The following is a 9931-nucleotide window of genomic DNA, read 5'->3' as shown; positions in this document are numbered from 1 at the left end:
GTGGTATTTACTAGTGTTTCTCAAAACTGGAATCTATGTGCCCCTCTCCACAGATATATTTTTATGCAGAGTCTGTGAATTTTTTACATTTTTCTGAAAATCTTTCAAAATGAATTAATATAAACATATTATTGATTATTTTGGTGGTAAAGTACATCTGAGTACCACCACAAGATTTCAGTGCCAAAGTTTACGTGTTTGTACTTGTGATTATGATTGTGTGAAGTCCAAGTTATGTCACTTTTATTTGTGCTTACTAATTAAGATTAAAAATAAGTGAACATTGAAGCCAACTAAATGCAAATTTATGTCAGAAGGCTGTATGAATAGTTGAAATAAAAAATAGTGGAAGAAGAATTTGAATTATCACATGGAACAAGATAATAATAGGCATGCTTATCTCAAACAATGTAGGATATTATGGGGGTCTCACATTCATGTTAAAGCAAGGAAAAAGAAATGCACCAAAGTGATGCTGTTTGTCAATTTTATTTTTTCTACTTAATTTGTAAATGTATTTTGTTCCCATTGTTATATAAATGACATAAGGTATAAGTTTATATTACACATTCTATGGCCTTTCTAAAGTCACTTATTGGTTCTGACAGGTTTTTGTAGATTCTTTTGAACCTTCTGCATAAACATTTCATCTGCACACAGTTTATTTCTTCCATTCCAATCCAAATGGCTTTCTTCTTTCTTTCTTTTTTTGACATATTGCACTGGCTAGTACAATGTTGAATGAAAATGATGACTTCACATTGAAGAGAATCAACTTTTATTCTTGGCACAAGTCTGTCTTTCTTTGCCTATAGGCTCTCATCCAGCATCACTCTCTGCAGGCTTACAGAATGTTTGATCCACTGATCACATAACACTGCACAGACCAAAGGGCCCATTTTAAAGCAAAGGAGGTACAGCGATGGGTATATGACAATGAGATCTACTGGTCATGTCTCATACTATACCATGCAGGAGCTGCAGAACTGAAAGAGTAGTGGAACTGTTTGTTAAAATGCCAGCTTATAAATGGTCCCCAGTGAAGATGAGATGGTGTCCCTGAGAATCTAGTATACACTCTAAATCAAAGACAATTATACAGTGCTGTGTCCACAATTAGTAAAATCCATGGGCCAAGGAACCAAGGAACGAGAAAGGAATAACCCTGCTTCCCATCACTCCTAGTGATCTACTCAGGGGAATTTTGCTTACCATTCCCACAACTCTGAGTACTGCAGACAAGTAGGCAAGAGGGACAGGCAAGAGTCCCATTGACCTCCTTCTTCCGAGGCTCCTTCTACTGAGGGACCAGTTGGCAAGAAAATAAGTTAATTAACCCTAATTATTAGGTGATACGGTTGTTGTCACACTGGAGGAAACACTATGAATAAAACAAAAAGACTGGTAGTCTAGAGTACAAGCTCTCAATGTGAGTTCAACGATTTTTTTTTTTTTTAAATCATTGTTTCCAACAGGGGCAGAGGCTCACTCTGTATATATCCAGACCTGTTGAGAGAACACAGCTGTAATACATCAAACATTTGTCTGCACATTCAAGGGCGTGGAGGGGAGAGGAAAAACAGCAGAAAGGTGACCAAAGCAGGGTGTATTCGTCCGTTCTCAAGCTGCTCTAAAGACTGGGTAATTTACAAAGGAAAGAGCTGTTAATTGACTCACAGTTCCATATGGCTGGAGAGGCCTCAGGAAACTTAACGATCATGGCGGAAGGCATCTCTTCACAGGACGGCAGGAGAGGGAATGAGTGCAAGCAGGGAAAAAGCCAGACACTTATAAAACCATCAGATCTCATGAGATTCATTCACTATCATGAGAAGAGCATGGGGGAAACTGCCCCAGGATTCAATTACCTCTATCTGGTAATCCCTTTGACATGTGGGGATTATAGAGACTACAATTCAAGGTGAGAACTGGGTGGGGACACAGAGTGGAAACTATATCACAGGGTAGGAATGACTGGGATATTCAAGTTCATGTAAAAATTTTAATTATTCTATCACTTATTAAGCAGCACAGTGGTAAGTGCATAGAGGGAAACACGGATCCATAGGACAATGGCTTGTCTTCAGCACTAGTTACTTCACTAAAATGAAGACTTTTGTGCTCTCATCTGTCTTGATTCACCTCTCCTGGTCATGAAGACCTGTCTTCCTAGAGGGTGTTAGGCTATTTCCTCTCTCTCTTACATTGTTTATGTGCGTTGTTAGTCTCTCCACCTTCATGAGGATAGTTTCTTGCCCCTCTGTCTTCTTCGCCGTTTTATACATAGCACCTAGCACATGGCTTAACACATAGAGTTTAACTATATTAAATTAATGGGTGACTTACCAATGGTAAAGCCGTAGAATGGAATGTCATTCTATTTAAAATCATTCTATAAGTGGATAATTACTAGTCATATATTATTAATTTGTAAATAACCACGTTACTGATTAATACATACAATATATTCTCATTTTTAAGAGTATGATAAAAATACATAAATAATCATGCCGGTTATCTGTGGAACATGGCAATAGGGGTGATTATATATTCTTTTCTGATAGTTTTAACTCTATTTTATATTTTTCTCTGCAATGGATATATATTACTATTTTTAAAAAGGATAAATTTATTTCTAATAATAAAATGCTAAACCACTCTATTGATAACTTATTCTTATTGCCTATGTGGAAAAACAAAATCATTTGATCTATGACTGAAAGTGGAGTAACTCATATTTACCTCCAGGACTATAGTTCTCAGTTGGAGACAATTTTGCCTCCTCAGCAAGCATTTGGCAATGTTTAGAGATCATTTTGATTGCCATAATTTGGGATGCGACAGTTGTCAATTTAAGAGTATAGTAGGTAAACGCCAAAGATGATGCTTAACATCTACTTTGCATAGGACAGCCTCCCACAGCAAAGAATTATCTGGTCCAAATAGTGCTGAGGTTCAGAAACCCCGTGCTAATATAATTAGTATTTTTATTCTGAAGGACTTTCAGATAATATAATTCAGGTTTTCAGCTTCACCTTCTTTAGAGGAAGAAATGTTTTTAGTCACCAAACATGTAACTGCTCACTCTGGCTAAAGATGATTCTTGCATTATTCAAAATGGAGTTCATAAAAATATATTTTAAAGATATTCCTTTATATTACAGCTATATGTAGGTGCAATTCATTGAGAAAGGAAAGGTGTTATAAAAAACAGCTATTAATGGATAAAGCAAAATTATATTGGCATTTTCATTTGGTAGCTTCTTAATAAGAGTAAATTATTGAGATAATAGTGAACCATTCAAGGCTGACTTAATGTTCAATAAGAAACAACTTCGTTTATTGTCAGTTATCCAAAGGAGGTTCTGGCGGCCAGGATTGCTGAACATTTCACCAGGAAAGTTTCTCCATCTCCCTTTGTAAATGTCTTTAAAAATACAGACTAGATGAGACTTTGGGCATCATCTCTAAACTCAAGTGCACTTAATTTACTTATAAATCACATTTATTAAAGACAAATTATATAATATAGAAGAGTCATAGAAACATGTTTGTACATATAGTTGCTGTTTAACTTAATTAATTGATTTCTGTAATGTGTAATTTTGGGCAAAAGCAATAACATTATAGAATCTTTCCAAGAGATTCACTTTCTATTGTCACAGACCGACAATTTCTCTCAAGTGGATGACTGCAAAGCATCCTAACTAGTCTTCCCACCTCTAGTTTATAATGCAGACATTGCTCATAAATCCAAGTAAATATCTCTGAGTGTTAGTTTCCTCAACTGCACAATGAGGATATTATCTGCTTCATAGAGTAATGCCAAGGGTTAAATAAAATGGCACGTATAAAGCACCTAAAGTAGTGATGAACACATAGTAGGTGCTCAATAATGAGAACCTAAAGCAAAATAAAAGTGCACATGCTGATGGAGTTATGCATTGCACCCCCCACTCAGATATTTATGTTTTCATAATGCTATATTTGTATAAGCCTGTGTCTGAAATCCTGGGAATTTGCCAGATTGCAAGCACAATAAGGCTCCAGCTCATGGGAGCATGAAAATTATTTACTACAACCTCTTTCCTATCTGTTCCATTTTCTGAGCAGTAAGACACCTTGGACTAGTGTAAACTACCATTTTAGGTAGAGATACCTTTTTTTATAAGTTGTTTGATTTCTGTGCAGTAAAATAATTAAGTGAATCAAAAAATAGCTTCCTTTCATTCACTTCCAGAGAAAATGGAAATATACTAATAGTATTGAGACTTACGCAATAATGTGTTCACCAGAAATTAAGAACTACTATTTGTTGAGGTTTATGTCTTTTCCTTTACCCCTCACACCAACGCTAAAAATCGCCATTATTTACCCTGTTTTATGGATGAGAAACTCAGGTTCTAGACAGATTGTGATTTACTCAGTATCACATGGCCATAAGCTACATGGTTTAGATTTAATTTCAGGTTTCTCTGACTTGTATGCAGACTGTCTCTCAGCAGAAATGTATTAGGAGGAAACTAGATAAGCTAAAATTTCTTTAGTCTTCCCAGGAGTAATTAAAGGTTGAGAAGAAGTTAAAGTTTTCATCTGGACCAAAGAAAGTTCTTTTCTTTTTTTAAGAACTCAAAATAGTTGACTGACTCATGAGCTCTCCCAAGTCAGGCTAAATTTTCAGGGTGTTGTTTTTGCCTAAATTTTCTCTCCTCAAAGCTAATGATTTCCTCCTCAGTGCTGATGTAGTTTTGTGCTAACCCAAAGGAAAGAAAGAATTACCCAAAAAGATATAAACTATAGCTTAAATCTAGACTCTATGTATGTTTGTCTGAATTCACATTCCCTGGCCCAGTCATAAGTCTTCTCTTTCCTTTTTCTTAGTGGTAGACCATATTCCTTGAAGTCAGTTACAAAAAAATCACATTTCATTGCTGGAATAAGCTACATGCAACTAAGGAATAATAAAAATCATAGCTACCCCAAAACCCTTAAAATACCTAATAAATGGTATGTGAACATTTTGGAAAGAAATTATTGTTTCCTTAATTTCCCCTCCAATCATGAGAGTCATTTCCCCCATCTTTGCTTATCCTGGCAGCTATTCAAGATCAGCTTTCATTGCTATTCACTCTCTTTATTATATCTGCAACATGTTTGAATAGTCATAGTTCTGTGCTCAGCTTTGTAATTAGATGGAGTGATGAAAATAACTTTTACTTGAGTCCAATTTTCTCTGTATAAAAATAACTCTTTGAATCTACTGATGTAATAAATTATAGAAAACTTTAGGTAGGATTGGTTCTAAAATTGGAGTCTGATTAAGGCCAGATGCCTCAAAACGGTATCAGAACCATCTTTCACATTGTATTCTTTCATTGTAGACTCAGATGCTATGCCATAATTAACCTCATTGGTTCTGCAAATTTGAAGATTTATGGTGGATGACCAGTAGGACATAGCTATCATCTTACACAGCAAATTATGTCCAATAATTACTCTGCCTATCAAATAGCTAATTTATAAAATTGAGGATTGGGGGATGAAATTCTCAAGCTTCTTTCAGGTCTGCTATTTATTTACCTCAGTTTCCATGCACAGATATATAACACAATATATTAAAATGAAATTTTGAATTTGGGTCTCTGGTTTTTAAAAATATCACATTTTCTAAAATTGTGTCAGGAGAGAAGATTCTTATCTCTTCACTCAGCTTACTAAAGGCATTACATGGCATTAGAGTTAATAACTTGATCCAACAATAACAACACTAGTAAATAATTATCTTCATAGCACTACAAATTACAAACTAAATTTGGGATAGCAAACTGAAATCACTACAAGGCTAGTCAGGTGACCTAAATGGGTGAAGCTGGATGAGAATGTGGAAAATGAGACAAGGTAAGCATCAGAGTTTATACACTGGAATATCTGAGGCAATTCAGCAATATACTAGATAGCTCTTTTTAAAAAAATTCTCATCCAAATCCAAAGCTATGAGATCTGAATGAGTACCAAACCTCTCAATGACTGAAAGATTATCCATAAAAGTCCCTGGGAAGAGAGAAATGACCCCAAAGAGTCAAGTTGCCTTTATTCCCTACAACTGCCTCTGTGTTCCAGGGACGCCAGGGCTCCTGGGCCAGCCTTTATTAGGAAACTGCAAAAGAACTGGAACATTTCCTTGCTGAAGTACAAAGGCCCTTTGCCTCTTTTGTTGGCTCAGAAGCTTCAATCAGTTTCAGAGTTTCAAAGGTTCAAACAGTGGAGTTCCAACTGGGCTAGGATTGAGTAGTGTCCAGGATACTGAGTAGGAAAGTGAATGTCTCTGCCCACTCAGTAACCCCAAGTTGGTGAAATCTTCCTATGAAGGTCAAAACATGATGTTTTATGATTTGAGCCATCACAAGAGCGGCAGAGAACAGGGTGGTGAAATATCAATTTACCCTTCACTTTCAAACAACTATTTATTACTTGGCAACCTTTGAAATAACATAAACAACCATTCTTAAGGACTTACCAAAACCCATTCTTTAGCATCATACATTCAGAGCAGGCAGCTTCCTTTGAAAGTTATAAAAGAGTCAGGCTAGCCTAGCTGATATTTAGAGAGCCAGTGATGGACAGACATATAAAAGCCAAGTTAAGTGAAAGGGAAAGAGAAATGAACCATTAGAAAGAGACATGGCAACTCGAAGAAAAGTCATAGAGGAAGAACTGGGGAAAACAAGCTCCATTGTTTGTTACCCTCAGCTCTTAGCCAAGTCAGGGGGAAAATGGAAGATGATCAGCATACAGAAAACCCACTTATTGTCAGCTTTTGTTACACTCCATTATGGTTAAGAGACCAGATAAACTTTTATTCTCTCTTTAATATGAAGAGGAGGGCAATTATTTATAAAGGACAGTTACAAAGAAGTGCTTTAGCGCCAGATATAACCCATTAACATCCCCTGGCAGACTCCAATTACCCAATCCCCACTTATATAAATTAAAATACCGATTCCTTCAGTTATTTTTGTTAATCAATTCCACAGATATCACCTACTCTATCTACTATGGGCTAGCCACTGCACAAGGCACAAGTGATATAAAGATAAATGAAATGTTAACCTTGTACTCAAGTAGACTATAGACTAGGGGATAAGGAAAAACACCACACCAGTAATAGCGGTATGGAAAGTGGCAAGAGCTCAGCCTTCAGATCCAGATAGAAATGGATTTGAATCTGTACTATGCCACCTCTTAGGTAGCCTCGCTAGCCAAACCTCAGTTTTCTCACTCTTAAAATGGACACAACTTTACATATAATATAGGGCACTTCTATGAACCAGGAATACCATTTGTCAAATAAAATAGGTATTCGATAAATGGGAATCAGTTTGTGCTGGTTACCTTGTGTTTGTCTTTCTAGATTCACACTCTACTTTTCTCAATCCTATTCTATGATGTAGGAGCTAGGAGACTGACCTTTACAGATTACATATATTATGAATTACATCAGTCTCCATTTATCCTTTCGCTTCTGGTTGGATTCAGTTCGTTGAAGTCATTGGCAGTAGACTGGAGGACATGAGGAATGTGAGGCTGAGTATGTATTTCCCAGGTTCCCTCATTGCGGAGTTGCTGTGGCTCTTTCTACAAAGGGCCACAGCCTTCATAAGGCTCAGGCATTCTTTTTGGCTTGTATTAACTACTTCTCTTTTCTTCATTAAGCTTAGGGTGGAAATACTTTCTGATGCTACTAGTACGAGGGTGGTACTGAACTATCTATTGTTGGTTCCCCTAAATCCCAACAATTCCTTTGTTTTATTAAACTCTCCTCAAATTGTCCAGTTGGAGTGTGCTGTCTGTTTCCTGCTGAGACCCTGATAGATACAAGTGTCTTTATTAGTATAGATAGCAAGGTACTATGAGAATAGAGGATAAACAAATAAAACCATCCTAGAGGATATTGGAAACAGTTCTAGGGGGAGGTAGTATCTAAACGACCTTCTGACAATGAATAGGAATAAGCAATGTCAAAAAAAAAAAAAAGGCAGGAAGAGAACATTCTGGGCAGAGGAATACCATATGCAAAGGTTCAGAGGCAAAAACAAAAAGCAAAAAACAAAAACCCTACTACATTGTGGGGGAATTTCAAGCTTAGCTAGAGCACAGAATAAGAGATAGAAGGCTGACAGATGAAGCTGAAGAAGTAAATTGAACCAAGGTCACAGAAGACCATGTGTGACTTTTTCCTCCAAGTAGTGAGATATTATTAAAGGATTTTAACCTAGGTTATAACATGATGACGTCGCATTTTAGAAAGTGATACAGAGACAAGATTAGAAAGGGGAAAGACTGGAGACAGAAATATCAATAAGCAATTTTGGTGAAAAAAATAAGGTAGCCAAATGGGGCTTTTTCTTCCCCTTTCCCCTAAACAACTAGTTGTTAAACATTGATTAGGACCTCATTAAAACGGGAAGAGTCCCTTCCCTCAGCTGCTGCCAAGGTACTTGGTCCTTCTGAAAAAGCTAAGGCCACATTGGAGTGAGGCACTCCAACCGCAATGTGGTGAATATGAGTCTTGAGTTGCCTGCTACTGTGCTACTTCTTCTTGCAAGTAGTACTGTGGACCAGCAGCTCCGGTCACACTTTCACCCAAGATTGTCTGCATCTACTGGGTCCTCATTCTGCAAGACAATGAGGTGACCATCACGGAGGATAAATTCAATACCCTCATTAAAGCAGCTGCTGTAACTGTTGAGTCCTTTTGGCCTGGCTTCTTTGCAAAAGCCCTGGCCAGTATGGGCAGCCTCCTTTGCAATGCAGGGGCTGCTAGATTGCTCCAGCAGCCCGCACTGCACAGGAAGGAGGTCCTGCCCCTTCCACCACTGCTGTCTCAGCTGAGGAGAGGGAAGTGGAAGCAAAGAAAGAATAATCTGAGGAGTCTGAGGAGGACACGGGCTTTGGTCTTTTTGACTAAACTTGTTTTATAACATGTTCAATAAATAGCTGAACTCTTAATAAACAAAAATATATAAATACATAAAAAAAGAATACCTCTGATAATGATGGCAAAATTTGAAGTCTGACTTGTGTAAACGACGACACCACCACACCATGAAGAACCTAGCCAAGAACTAACAGGCAAACTAGAACTGCAAGGCAAATTCCAGGACCTGAATGGAAAGCAAGTTAGAAGGATCAGTGGGATGTCCATGAGGAGCCATGTAAAGATGGACAAGCACAATGGCACTGAGAGGAGAATCTAAAACATCTGAAGTTGCAGGTAATCAAGGTTGCAAATCGGTAAAGAAAAATTCGGATAGTCTCTAGACCAGGAATCTGAAACCAGGAGCATCACAACAACAGAAGATGATTCAAACATTAAGATGAGGGTGGAGGATGTTGCATCAAAGCAAAGCCAGAGCCAGAAAGCTCTCAAAATGGTTGCGTGGCTTCTTGCTAGTTTCTATAAAAGAAGGCTTCCATTTTCTTGCTGGGGAATTACACTGGAATATGTTGCCAGCCTCACCATCAAGGTATCTTCCAAAGAGTAAGGAAGATCAGAGTTTAGGAAAACATCCATGTGAGATGTGAGATGAAGGTGTGACATGGGCAACTACTGATCAGGTGTAGTCTTTGAACTCATACTCCCATAGTTCAAAAAGTCTTGTAGCCTGTTGCCCAGGGGGTAGAAGACAAAGACAAGCCAATGGGCAACTCTTTGATTCCTTTAATTATGGTGGGCAGGACTGGCTGCATTGTTTGTGGAGCCCAGTGCAAAATGAAGTGGTAAGAAAGTACTAAGTATTTCAAGATGGCAACAGCAGAACCATAAACTAAGCATATGGCCTGTGAAGTTGGCCCTCATGATTGGGTCACTTTGGTGATGATGAAAATTGGCTGAACATATTACCTTCTTCTCTTCAGTGTAGATCCTTTC

The 9931-nt window shown here is 37.6% G+C and overlaps 1 pseudogene; it reads left to right on the top strand.

The window, feature by feature from the left end:
- The first annotated feature begins 6681 nt into the window (after positions 1-6681).
- On the top strand, positions 6682-8968 carry LOC111521922 (annotated as a pseudogene).
- The last annotated feature ends 963 nt before the right edge of the window (positions 8969-9931 follow it).

The sequence above is a fragment of the Piliocolobus tephrosceles genome, chromosome 9, assembly GCF_002776525.5.
Source record: "Piliocolobus tephrosceles isolate RC106 chromosome 9, ASM277652v3, whole genome shotgun sequence".
Classification (NCBI taxonomy): Eukaryota; Metazoa; Chordata; class Mammalia; order Primates; family Cercopithecidae; genus Piliocolobus; species Piliocolobus tephrosceles.
The sequence above is the reverse complement of the archived record's forward strand: the minus strand, read 5'-3'. Positions and strand labels throughout refer to the sequence as shown.